The sequence below is a fragment of the Prionailurus bengalensis genome, chromosome B4 (assembly GCF_016509475.1).
Source record: "Prionailurus bengalensis isolate Pbe53 chromosome B4, Fcat_Pben_1.1_paternal_pri, whole genome shotgun sequence".
Lineage (NCBI taxonomy): Eukaryota > Metazoa > Chordata > Mammalia > Carnivora > Felidae > Prionailurus > Prionailurus bengalensis.
The window spans coordinates 83,601,322-83,615,629 of record NC_057358.1 but is presented as its reverse complement, the minus strand read 5'-3'; the positions used below and the strand labels follow the sequence as shown (position 1 = coordinate 83,615,629).

Genomic DNA, 14,308 nt, shown 5'->3' with positions numbered 1-14,308 from the left:
ACTTATGGTCCAATAGCTTGAGAACATATTCCACTCTGGGACTCTACATGAAACAAGATAGGTCAGTTCCTTCCACAAAAACATTTTACACTGAAGGTGAAATCCATTAAGCCTATTGGTATGTTCATTGATGTGGAAACAAATCAGTTGTAAGGAAAGTCACCATGTGCTATTAACCTGTTCTGTTGAAATATTTAAAATCCTGTCCTGTTATCCCTATGGAAGAAGTTATAACCTTTGTTTTTGGAGCAGGGGTGTTATTCATTTTCAGAAATTGTAGGTAATATTTTAATTAACACCATTACTAGCCTATCAGTTGATTATATGGCTTATATATTTACTCTTTTATGTGGATGACTGCTCTAGGATTACTTAAGAAATTAGCTGCCTGGCAACATAAAAGTTCAGATATTAAAGTGAATTGCATGCCTTCCAACTATTTCTATTACTTGTCTAAATTTAGAACCATGTAGAGTTCTGCAGAATTGAAATCTCTGGGGATTTTAATAGTCAAGACAGACAATATTCAGCTTTTCAGAGTAAAGAAGAAAGGTAGTTTCAAATTAATTTTTGCACTGTCACTCAGACTACTTAATTAAGACACAGAGTCCAGTGAAAAGTCAGGACTGTTCTGAGAATTTTATTTGACTGTTGCTGAAAACTTGTTAGAACCTACGCTCTGGATGTGAAAGGGATCATTTTTTTCCCCTCCTAGGTGAATTGCTGGGAGCTATCCACTATTCTTTCCTTACTGTCTCCCCAAATTATGCTTGATAAGTACAGTTCTTACACTTTACCTGGATGGATGAGGCATTCATTACATCTGAGCTAGAGATCAGGTGAGCATTATATTTGGGTACTTGTGGATGAATTTTAGGACACTGGAATTGTTTGGCATGTGTGTGAATTCAGATTTTTGTGGGATATTTTGAGGAGAAACTTATTCTATATACGTTTAACTGTACATAAAATGTGAAAATCTGTTGATGCAGTTGGTAGACTTCAACAAAAGAAATAAGAAATAAAAAGTTATTTTGAGTAACTAATTTAAATATAAGTTAAAATTGAGTAAGATTTTACATATAGAATGAATATGTGTTTACTACCTGATTTGGCAATTGGAAATGTAGGACTTTGCTGCTACTATAGTAAGAAATTTTAAGGATGCTGGAAAAATGCCAAAAAATTATTATAAACCAAGAAAAATCCATAAAAATGAAATGTATGGGTTTTTTCACACTAGATTTATACGAATGGGGAAATGTAAACAAAGTAAAAACAAATCTATATATTACTCTCATTAAATTAAGCCTATGTGGTTTTTTTTTCCCCCTCCCTTTCCTTTCTGCTGGGGTTTCCATGGATGAATTCTAGAAGTGAGGGACCTTGTTCCTTGGAGAAATGAGCTGCCCTCAAAGAATTTACTGTTTATTGAGACAAAATGTTATGAAGGAGGTAGCAGGATAATTTTTATTTTATTTTTGCTTATCTCTATTTAAAAAAGGAGCATTAATTTCTTTTAAATTAGAGGGAAAATCAGTTATTTTAAAACACCTATTAAAAGAGTAAAGGGACTATAAAATCAATTCTTAAAACTTGTAAGTACTCCAGTAGACTTATTTTCCAACACTCTTGATTGGTTTTCAGTTAGATAGTGAGTTCTTTGTTTCCTGGGCTTTGAGACTATTTTTGGGGGTAAGCTGTCTTTTTATATTGTAGCTGAAGTTTTTATTAAATAACTTCATATTTAACCAATCACTTAATTAACATAATTTCTGTTTAAACCTAGTAATATATAATTCTGTTTCTTTGAAAGAGTATAAAGGGGCGCCTGGGTGGCGCAGCTGGTTAAGCGTCCGACTTCAGCCAGGTCACGATCTCGCGGTCTGGGAGTTCGAGCCCCGCGTCAGGCTCTGGGCTGATGGCTCAGAGCCTGGAGCCTGTTTCCGATTCTGTGTCTCCCTCTCTCTCTGCCCCTCCCCCGTTCATGCTCTGTCTCTCTCTGTCCCAAAAATAAATAAACGTTGAAAAAAAAAAAAAAAAAGAAAGTATAAATATGCCCATTTGAATTCTGGGAGGAAAAGCTTGTGCTTATTAGCTTGCCTAAACTTGCGGGAAACTTACCATTTTGATGTCATGAAAGGGATCCCTGTAAAATTTGAAGAAAATATTATGTGCTTTTACAAGAATAAGAACTTAATTTTAGCACGAAATAGTCCTTAGGGCGACAAGGAAGAATATTACATTTTTCCATAGGTCCCAAGTTTTTTCCAGAGACATCTTGGGTGTCATGTAAGGTAGTTGGGACTATTAGAATGTTCAGCCTCATTCTAGGGCTGTGGGATCAAAAATGTGTGTGTGTGTTAAAGGACCTTGCTGGCTGGTTGTGGAGATAAAACATGAATATTTGATGATTAAAGTAACAATAGATATAATGGATTCGATTCTGTAATATAAATAGTGCAGTATAATTTAGTTGAATCTAGTTGTTCAATGCAAATACAAAAAGGAAAGCGAAAAACCAATATGGAAAGGTAGGGAAGGAGTTAGATATTGAACTGGGCTTCAAATAAAGATTAGTATCCAAATTCATTTCGGTGTTTGTATTCAGTATATATATATAAATATATATATATATTCAGTACATATAAAGTATATATATTACGGTATATATTATATATTCAGTATATATAATATATATTATACAATACGTTATTATGTTAATGTATTATATAACATAATATTATTATAGATAGTATATATTATATGACACATATTATATATAATATGTTACTATATATAATATATATCCAGTATTTGTATTCAGTATATATATTATATAATACTAACAACAGTATATATGTGTATATAATATGTTGTATAACATATAATGTATAATATATATTCAGTATCTATTCAGTGTATGCATAATACATAATATATATTGTAATACTGTATATAATATATATTCAGTATATGTAATATATATTATATATTCAGTATTTGTATTCAGCATATATATAAATATATATGTAAATGTATATTTGTATATAAACAAATCTATAAAAAATATATAAGTATATATGTAAAGAGATACATGTTTATATACCTATGCAAAGATGTATATATATCTTTGCATATATATTTCTTTTTTGAGATTTGCTTTCTAAAAAACTTATGGAAAATTTCAAATGTCCAAAAGCCATGGGAATAGTAAAATAAACCTGCATATACAGTTATCAGTTTATGGTTAACTTTGTTTCATCTATTCTCCTACCAACCCCCTTCCTCCAATTGTTTTGAAGCATATCTGTGACGTATTATTTTGTTCATAAATATTTCAGTATAAATCTCTAAAAAATAAGGACTTAAAAAAATTTTTTTAATGTTTGTTTATTCTTGAGAGAGAGAGAGAGAGAGAGAGAGAGAGAGAGAGAGCATGAGCAGGGGAGGGGCAGAGAGAGAGGGGAACACAGAATCTGAAGCAGGCTCCAGGCTCTGAGCTGTCAGCACAGAGCCCAATATGGGGTTCAAACTCACAAGCTGTGAGATCATGACCTGAGCCGAAGCCAGATGCTTAACTGACTGAGTCACCCAGGCGCCCCTAAAAAATAAGGACTTTAGAAAACATAGTACCGAAACCATTTCTACCTTCAAAATAATTAACAATAATTACTTAATATTAAATATCTGTTGTTCCTATTTCCTTGATTATATCATAAGTTCTTATTTATTTATTTGTTTATTTATTGATGAGGGAGAGAGAAAGGGAGAGAGAGAATCCCAAACAGACTAATAGCATGGAGCCTGACGTAGGGGTCAATCCCACAAACTGAGAGAGATCATGACCTGAGCCGAAATCAAGAGTTGGACGCTTAACTGACTAAGCCACCTAGGTGCCCTTAGGTGTTTTTTTGTTTTGTTTTGTTTTTTAGAGAGAGAGTCCATGAGCAGGGGAGAGGAGCAGAGGGAGAGGGCGAGAGAATCTTAAGCAGGCTCCATGCTCAGCATGGGGGTTGACTTGTGGCTGGATCCCATGACCCTGGGATCATTGTCTGAGCCAAAATCAAGAGTCAGAAGCTCGACCAACTGAGGCACCCAGGCTCCCCTGTATCATAAGTTGTTAAAACAGCCTATCTGTTTAAAATGGCATCCAAATAAAAAAAAAAAAAAAAGGGATCCAAATAAAGTCTGTACCTTATAGTTGGTCAATGTATTTTTTTAAAAGTCTCTTTATCTAAAAGATTTCCACTCTCTTTTTTTTCTTTGCAGTTTATTTGTTGAAGGAACTGGGTCATCTGTTCAGTAGTTTCCCACAGATGGATTTGGTGATTGACATCATAGTAGTGTCATGTAACATGTTTCTCTATCCTCTGTATTTCCTTTAAATTGGCAGTTACATCTAGAGACTTGACCAGATTTAGATTCACTGTTTTTGGTTAGAATACTTCATAGTGTGCTTCTGTCAGGAGAAGGTGTGTGATGTCTGTTAGTCTCATATTTTATAATGTCAACAGCCATTGATGATCATTGTTTACATTTCCTTCATTAGGGGTTATAAAATGGTAGTACTCAGATTCTATCATTTCTTCATTTATTTTAGCTGGAATTTTTTTTTTCTATAAAGAAATACTTCTTTTCATCACCTGTTTGGCACAGGAAAGGTGCGACAGACAAATGGCTTGAGCCTTTTAATTAACAGTTATTACTGTTTGCAAAAAATGAATTTGTTCACTAACATCCTGCAAAGGTGTCTGATAAGTTTTTTAAATATTGTCATTATAAACTCGGCGATTTAAGCCTATTTCTGTGTTTCAGCCAATTCCAATTTTATCTGTATTGATGTCTCATTGATTGTCTCATCCTGGCAAATGGGAGCTTCTTCTGGTTGGCTCCAGTATCTTTTTGATGTGATCCTGTTAGCTATGATAGCTTGTTTGTTTTCTGGCTGACATGATGTTCTGAAATCGTCTATTACATACCCAATCCCTGGGCGTGCATCAGCCCATTGCCCCTGAAACTCTGGTTCCTTTGTGTGGAAAAAATGGAAAATGGTTAGAGACCAGTCTGGGTGAAAGAGGTATTAATTGCTTAGTGAATTGGTCTTTGTTTCTTGCTGTTTTCAGGGAATAAGGCTAGGAAATAAGGTGCCTTTTTTTTGTTTTTTTGGATGAATCTTTTTTTTTAAGTTTGTTTATTTTGAGAGAGAGAGAGCACGTGTGCGAGTGAGAGCATGAGTGAGGGAGGAGTAGAGAGAGCACAGAGCCCAACGCAGGGCTCTCACCCATGAACCGTGAGATCATGACCTAAGCTAAAATCAGGAGTTGGACACTTAACCAATTAATCACCCAGGTGTCCCCCCCCCCCATCCCCTCCCCGCCCACCAGCTTTAAGAAAGTATATCACAAGTTCATATCAGTGTTTACAATTCAAAGTGAGGACCATAGATTTTTTTTACTTAACATCTTCCATCTTACAGAGGTTTGCATTTTTCAAATTACAGACGTAATATACACTCATTTTAAGAAATTTAAATAATTCAGAATTATGTAAGGTAAAAGATGGAAGATCCTGATCCTGCCCCAAAATCACTAGTTAACCACTTAACACAATTAATTCAAAGGTTTCATAGTGGCTATCTTTTTATTTTTATGTCAATTATAGTTACCTGGCTTAGGCAGCACTGAACATACAGTTAAAAATCAGGGATTGACATTTCTTGAGGCGAGGGAAAAAAAGATGAGAGGTTATTCCTTACATGAAATGAAGATTCTTACATATTTTTAGATTTACTTTTTGAATTGGTGTTACATTTGCATGATTCAAAATGCTAAGGATAGAAAAAAAGCAGAGTGAAGTTTTTTCTTGCTTTTGTAACCCAACTAGTCAGTTCTTCTTTCCAGAGACAACTATGTGCATCCTATGTTTTTGTGCATCCTATGTTCTTATAAACATAAAGTATACATATATGTGTAACTGTGTATATATGTTGTTTCCTCCATTTTACAAAAATGGTTCTTTGTCTTGCGGTTTTTTTACTTAGCAATATAACTTATAAGTACATCAAGAATAGCTTATTCTTGTGTGTGTCTACAGAGTATTACAGGATATGTTTGTACTGTTTATTTTATCATTCTCCTATTAAAGAGAAGTTTGATTTTTTCCCCCCAAGCCTTTGCAGTTACAAAGAGTGCTGCATAACCTTGTACAAATGTCATTTTCCATATTTGGAATAATTAATTTTTAAAAAATGTTTTTTAAAAAAAATTTTAATGTTTATTTTTTGAAAGAGAGCGACAAAGCATGAACAGGGGAGGGGCAGAGAGAAACAGAGACACAGAATCTGAAGCAGGCTTCAAGCTCCGAGCTGTCAGCATAGAGCCCGACATGGGGTTCAAACTCAACAACCCGTGAGATCATGACCTGAGCTGAAGTCAAACGCTTTAACCAACTGAGCCACCGAAGGCTCCCCTAAAAAAATTTTTTTTGATGTTTATTTATTTTTGAGAGGGGGGGGAGGGGCAGAGAGAGGAGGAGACAGAATCTGAAGCAGGCTCTGAGGTGTCAGCAAAGAGCCTGATGCGGGGCTTGAACCCACAAACTGTGAGATCATGGCCTGAGCCGAAGTCAGATGCCACCCAGGCACCCCTCGAATAATTAATTATTAAGGTAAATTGCTAAGGGTGTATACTTGTGTAAATTTTAAACATATGGTAAAATGACCTTTTTTATTTTTATTTTTTGAGAGAGGGCACAAGTGAGCGTTGGACAGAGAGGGAGAGAGAGAGAATGAATCTGAGTAGGTGGAGAGAGAGAGAGAAAGAGATAGAGAAGTGGAGTTCGCCCAAAGCGGGGCTCATGTTCATCTGAAATGGGGCTTGTGTTCACCCAAAGCAGGACTCAGACTCATGAACTGTGAGATTGTGACCTGAGCCGAAGTCAGAAGCTTAACAGACTGAGCCACCCAGGTGCCCCAGTAAAATTGCCTTCTACAAATATAGGTATTTTACATTGCCACCAGCACTTGATTCCAGATTTGAGACAGAAGATTTGGTTATGTGGATATATACAAAATAACCAATTTGAAGTTTTTTCATCCATATGTGTTTACAGTGGAGTACTGATGCCATAGACATCAGATTACATTGTAGTTTTTTTCTTTCTACATAAAATTAATTGAGTGCCTATGAAAAAATATAGTCTTTGTTCTCAACTGTAAGCAGAGATATCAGGTGAACTTTACCTAAGTTCTCTGGGCCTTGAAGGATAAGAGTGGGCAGCGGAAATTCTAAATTAACAAACTTTTGGGGCACCTGGGTGGCTCAATTAAGTGGCTGACTTCAGCTTAGGTCATGCTCTCATGATTCGTGAGTTTGAGCCCCACATGGGGTTCTCTCCTGTCAGTGCGGAGCCTGCTTCTGTCCTCTGTCTCCCTCTCTCTCTGCCTCTCCCCATTCCCTCTCTCTCTCAAAAGTGAATAAACATTAAAAAAAATTAGCAAACTTTTTGGTCTCGGACCCTTGACCCTTTTAAAAATTATTACAGGGGCGCCTGGGTGGCTCAGTCAGTTAAGCGTCCGACTTCTGCTCAGGTCACGATCTTGCGGTCCTTGAGTTCGAGCCCCGTGTCGGGCTCTGGGCTAATGGCTCAGAGCCTGGAGCCTGCTTCCGATTCTGTGTCTCCCTCTCTCTCCGCCCCTCCCCTGTTCATGCTCTGTCTCTCTCTGTCTCAAAAATAAATAAACGTTAAAAAAAAATTTAAAAAAAATAAAAAATAAAAATTATTACAGACTCCAAAGAACCTTTTATTTATGTGGGTTATATGTACCAATATTTACAGTATTGGAAATCAAAACTAAGAAAATATTTAAATATTTATTAGTTCATTAAAATCATAGTAAGTTCCTTACATATTAATTTATATAACACATTTTTTAATGAAAAAAACTTAAAAAAATTTTTTTAACATTTATTCATTTTTGAAAGACAGAGAGAGACAGAGCACGAATGGGGGAGGGGCAGAGAGAGAGGGAGACACAGAAACAGAAGCAGGCTCCAGGCTCTGAGCTATCAGCACACAGCCCGACGCGGGGCTAGAACTCATGGACCGCGAGATCATGACCTGAGCTGGAGTCGGCCACTTAACTGACTGAGCCACCCAGGCGCCCCTATGAAAAAAAATTTTTTTAAGCAAAAGATTTAGTGAGAAGGAAGGACATGGTTTTACATTTTTGCAAATCTCTTTAATGTCTGGATTAAAAAGAAGGCAGCTGGATTCTTATATCTGCATCAGCATTCGGTCTGTTGCAGTATGTCATTTTGCTTGAAGTATATGAGAAAAAATTCAGCCGCAGAGATTTGTAGTGGGAAAATAGAGAAGTATCTTAATATCTTTGGGTAATTGGATAGTCTTTGATACTGTACCCAAACTCAACATGTGGTAGTTTCTTCAAGGTTAGTTGCAGTGTAGAATCTGGAACCATGTTAATGAACTTTTGTACTTGGTGACATTAAAATTCAATTGTTTACTTTGTACATTGAATGGATCTTTTATCCATGTATGATTTTGAATCATCGTGAATTGGTCAACTGGAAAATATTGGTTTACTGAGTTACACAGAACTTCCAAATGTTTGACACAGTTCATTATTCAATTTAAAAAATCACATTCATTAATATCACCATCATTTCATTGGGAAAGTCTTAAGTATTGAGAAGTTGTCAAGCTCACAAAAGATACCCTTTTTCAAAATTTTGATTTTTAAAAGCTTGAATTTTATCACTGGCAACAAGTACTATCTCATTTGTTATCTTTGAAGGAACAGGCTCACTTTGTTCATTTCTGTGAAGACTGTTGCCACATAACAATAGTTTGCCTGTCGGTTGCTTACTCAAGAAGTAATGATATGCCATGAAAAAAGTTCAGCTTGCAGCTCAGTTGCTTTTCCTTGAGACGATTATTGTCCTTTGATTGATATGCTGCAGAACTATAGACTTCCATTTTTCATTTAGATTATTAAAAAGATGTACTCAAGAGTGGAAATTTAATAACATTATTAATTTTTACTGTTTGCTCAAGGAATGTATAAGTAAAGTTTATCTTTCCTTTTTTAAACTGCAGGTGTTGGGTGGTACTAGTATAGTTCGATACCCCTGCCTTGATTTATGCTAAGGCAGTGGCAGTTATACCTACCATTTCACCATGGTAAAAAAAGGCATATAACATCTTAGTATTATTATGAAAAATTAGATCTTGGTGTTATGAAAATAGCGGACCTCTTAGATTTCCTGAGACCATACTCCACGAACTGCTGTTCTAGGTAGAGCACGATTACATAGCCAGAGATACTGAGGTGACAAAGCATCAGTTTCAAGGTCAACTATAATTTGTTATGAAACTCGGGATATATGGAGAAAAGGAGAAAAGGTAGTCAGAGGCCAGATTATAAAGGAATTTAAGTATCCTGCTAAAGAGTGCTGAATTTATCCTATAAAAAATGGAGAGTCTTTGGAGGATTTTTAAAGAGGGGAGTGTGTGTGGTAGGGGTGTTGGTGGTTGCTGCCATCAAATTTGTTGTTTTTTTTTTTTTTTCAAAATGTGGCTGTTTTTATTGATCTGAAATACTGATATAAGTGAAAACTGTTATATGCAAGCAGCCTTCCGGTGAGCCTCCTTTGGCAACCACTCTCCCACCACCCTTCTCCCATCAACCTTCTCGAGAAATCAAATTTGTATTTTTTAAAGATCACCCTTATCACAGTGTGTCTTGTAAGGAGGACAGTGGAAAATGATGAGGTTTTAAATGAAGGCATTGACTTGGCCGTGGAGCCACAGAAGGCCAGGCTGTACAAACCAGTGCAGACGTTAAAATGTGACCTTCCTAAAGCAGAACTAAGCCTAGCAGCATCTGTTGGTTGGCTGGATGGTCAGGCGCACAACCAGCCGCGTCCATCATTGTGTCACACAAGCTAATCCCTCAAATACTCTTGTATTGGCAGAATCACTATTCTGACTTTTATTACCATAGTTTTATCTGTTTTCGAATTTCATGTTAATAGAATCATATAGTAGATGATCTTTTCTTTCTTACTTACCATTGTCTTTGATTCATGAGTGTAGCTTCCTATAGCAATGGTTTTTCTTTTATCATTGCTACAGAGTATTTCATTTTCTGACTGTACCGTCAGAAAGAGAGAGAGAGAGAGTGGGAGCTGCCGAAGGGCAGAGAGAGAGAGAGACAGAGACAGAGACAGAATCCAAAGCAGGCTCCAGGCTCTGAGCAGTTAGCACAGAGCCCAATGTGGGGCACAAACCCATGAACCGTGAGATCATGACCTGAGCTGAAGTCAGATGCTTACCTGACTGAGCCACCCAAGGGCCCCTGATGTGTGGAGTATCTTTATATGCATATTGGCCTTTTAAGGATCCTCTTTGGTGAGGTGCCTTTCAACTCTTGTCCATTTAAGAAATTGGGCTATTTGTCTTTTTCTTATAGATATATAGATCTTTTTTGTATATGTTGTATATGAGTCCTTTGTGGGATACATATATTTGCACGTATCTTCTCCAGGTATTTAAACATGGACTAGATGTAGGAAAAAATTTATTAATCTGGGTGTTTTGCTGGGATTCTGTGGTATATGTCTTATCAGTTAAAGGTGGTTCTATATCTTATTCTTTAGAGATTCTAGTTTCCTTTCATGATGGGAATGTACATGCTGCTTTTGAGTGTGTCACTATTGATGTTTTGAATTAGTCTCAACTGATTGTGGGTGTGTCTGTTATATTGCTGTGGACCAAACCACTCGAAATCTTAATGGCTTAAAACAACTATTTGCTTATGATTAAGTGGGCTGGCAATTTAGGCAGAGTTCATCTGGCTTGCCTCTATTCCACATGATATTTGCTGGGCTTACTCATGTGTTTTGATCAGTTGGCAGGCTGGCCAGGGACTGGTTGTACTGAATAGCCCCACTCCAGCATTGTCCATCATTAGGCTGGAGCTGTCATCCAGAGTGCTGTGGCCTCTCCTGCAGTCTGTCTTGCATGGTGACTAGGTTCCAACAGAACAAGAGTGAAAGTTGAAAGGTTTCCCTAAGGCCTGGGCTCAGAAATTGCACAGTGTCTTCATGTTGCATTTTATCGACCACAAGGCCAGCTCAGATGCAAGGGGTGACGAAATGAACACCACTTCTTTTGTTTATTTTTGAGAGAGAGAGAGTATAAGCAGGGAAGGGGCAGAGAGGGGGGACAGAGGATCTGAAGCAGGCTCTGTGCAGATAGGCTGACAGCAGCAAGCCTGATGTGAAGATCGAACTCAGGAACCGAACGGCAAGATCATGACCTGAGCTGAAGTTGGACGCTTAACCGAAACCTAGCCACCCAGGCGTCCCTCAACTCCACTTCTTGATGGAAATTGCTGCAAATAATTTGTGGTCATGTTTGATCTACAACATTGCTCTTCCTTGTTTGTTTGTTTCTTTCTTTTTCCTTTTGTCTCTCTTCATTTTAAATGAAGTGTATAGTTTGTGGGTTGTTTTTGTTTTTTAATTGACTTGTCTTTCTTCTTGAAGTTTATATTAAAACAAAACTTAACTTGCTTAAAGGATGCCTTCTGTGATTACTTACTGTGGCCTAGGACAAGACATTTTTAAGCCCAAACTTTGGGACTGTTTGCCAAATCACCTTAGTAATACCAAACATCTGTTAATGCTGAAGAGATTAGTTTCTTCCCCAGGTAATTTTGATTTTTTTTTTTTTTAATCCTTTTTAAAAAAATTGGTTAAGACCTGAAGGTTAACATTCTGGTGCTTTTATGGGCTGTGTTCCTCCACGTCTTGTTAGTCATCTAGAGATACTAATAGGGACCTGAAATGACAACTTTTTTTTTTTCCAAAGTGCTTAGTGAAGTCAGGAAGGTAAAGGCTCCACAGCTGGAGAAGGTGTCTGGGCTGTAGTTGTCTTGGGGAGACAGTGTTTTTATATGTGAAATAAAACAAGAATCTTGGGCAAGGTGCAGATGTCAGTGACCTGTCAGCCCATCAGGATGAATCAGCTGATGTCCTAGATGAGGTGACAATGTCAGCACAGTCAACCCCTTACCCTGAGTTTATTGGGCCTCTCATTAAGGTAGCTGTCATAGCCCTTAGTTTAGAAAAGTCAGAGTCATTGTTCAAGATTCACCTGACTTTAAACATTATTTATTTTGGAGGGGGAAGGTCACTTTCAGTGTAAGAGTACAATTGGAAGTGACATGTGGCTGGTTTGCAGATTACAGCCATTTTGGTGTGCCCAAGTGTTACAGTTGTTAGGATCTTTAAAACTTGTCTCCAGGTGACTAGAGGCAATTTATTCTGCTTCTCCAAGTAAGTTTAATTAATTGTCTTGGGTCCCAGACAAGTAGATTTGTTAGCTGTAGTTTCTGATTTATCTGTTGCCCAAACCCGTGATAATTTGATGGGAATAGGAACTCTCAAGGTGGCATTTTATTGCAAAAGATGGATGTTGGCTTCTAAGTGCAGCTGATTAGAAGGCTAGGGCACAATATGTGTTTTTCTGGTGACAGGGTCATTATTAAGGCTTTATAGAACTAGTCAGACAGCTGAACTGAATCTTCCTACTCTTGTGAGGTTATCTTCAAGGCATTTGGAGTGTTTCACAGAACTCTTTATCAACTGTGTTCTCTCACCAGCGTTTGTACCTTGTGTCAGTTTTAGCCTGGTTGTTCTGGGTTGTGAGGTACTTCTTAGTGCAGCTGGTAACCAGATCTTTTGTCAATCGCTGCTGCCTGAGAACCTTGGATTTGGGTCTCACAGACCCAGAAAACTGTTGCCAGATAAGATTGCCATCTTATTTTCTGAGTAAAATATTTATCTTCAGAGAAAGCAAGGCAGATTGTTAGAATGAAGACAGGAACACAGGATTTTGATGGCTTAGCTATCTTACTGGCTGTAAGTTTTAAAAAGTTTAAATAATTTTAAGTTTAAATAATTTCAATAAATTAAAAAAAATTTTTAAAGACCTAAGTTTGCCTCAGAGGTAGCACTTAGCTTTGTAAATGAGTCAAACAGAAAACTGTTACAGTGCTTATTATGTGTCAGGCACTATTTCACATCGGAGGTATAGATACAGATATGAACACAAGTTTTCTGCCCTCAGAGAGCTTACATTTTTGTTTGAGAAGATAGACAATTTTCAAATAAATAATTACAGATTATGATGAGTACTATGAAGAAAATAGATGTGGTGATGTGATTGAGAGTAAGGGAGAGGGGGATACTTCAGATGGGGTGGTCAGGCAGGACCTTTTTGTAGTGATGTATGAACTATTATGTGAAGGGAGGCAACCAGCATTTCCTGATGGGAGAGGAGTGTTCTGGGCATGAAGAGCAACAAATACAAAGGCTTCGTGGGGAGTATGTGATTTGGCATGTTCAGGAATAAGCAGGGGCCAGATTTTGTATGGATTTGTAGATCTCACTTAGGATGATGGAAAACCATTGGTAGAAAGAAATTGGTTTATCAAGAAAGCTAAGTGATGTGATTTACATTTTTAAAATATCACTTGTGCTTCTCTGGGGAGAACAGATAGCAGAGTGCCCAGAGAGGAAGTAGAGAGATTAGTTAAGAGACGATTGCATATTTTTTATTTTTATTAAAACCCTACAAAGTGTATAAGAGTTACGGAGGATGGATGGCAGAAGGGAATTGAACGTTTTTCAGAAAGTATTCCACTTTTTGAAACAGATTGTATTTTTATTTTTGAGAGAATGCAAGCAGGGGAGGGGCAAGGAGAGAGACAGAATCTGAAGCAGGCTCCCCCCGCCCCCCCCCCCCCCCCCCCCACAGCCGCAAGCCAGTGTAGGGCTTGAATTCATAAACTATGAGGTCGTGACCTGAGCCAAAGTCAGACGCTCAACCGACTGAGCTACCCAGGTACCCCTCCACTTTAAATTTTTTAAATTTTTAATTAAAAACAATTTTTTTAATGTTCATTTATTTTTGAGAGAGAGGTACAGAGTGTGAGCAGGGGAGGGGCAGATAGAGAGAGAGAGAGACAGAGAATCTGAAGCAGGCTTCAGGTTCTGAGCTGTCAGCACAGAGCCAGAAGCAGGGCTAGAACCCATGAGCTGTGAGATCATGACCTGAGCAGAAGTAGGACGCTTAACTGAGCACCCAGGCTCCCCTAAATTTTTTTTTAATGTTTATTTTTTGAGAGAGAGAGAGAGAGAGAGAGAGCGCGCAAGCTGGGGAGGGGCAGAGAGAGACCAAGACAGAATCTGAAGCAGTCTCCCGGCTCTGAGCTATC

The 14,308-nt window shown here is 37.5% G+C and overlaps 1 protein-coding gene across 7 annotated transcripts in view; it reads left to right on the top strand.

The window, feature by feature from the left end:
- Window positions 1-14,308, top strand: part of R3HDM2 (R3H domain containing 2) — a 162,918-nt gene that overhangs the window by 23,534 nt on the left and 125,076 nt on the right. For 2 of the 7 annotated variants that reach the window (XM_043564555.1, XM_043564550.1), the window contains exon 1: window positions 726-839. The exons of 3 other annotated variants lie outside the window; for them this stretch is intronic. The gene's annotated coding sequence lies outside the window, so the exon portion shown is untranslated. Of the gene's footprint in view, window positions 1-725; window positions 840-14,308 lie in introns of those variants that run through there. 2 more of the 7 variants (XM_043564557.1, XM_043564554.1) reach the window with 2 other exon arrangements.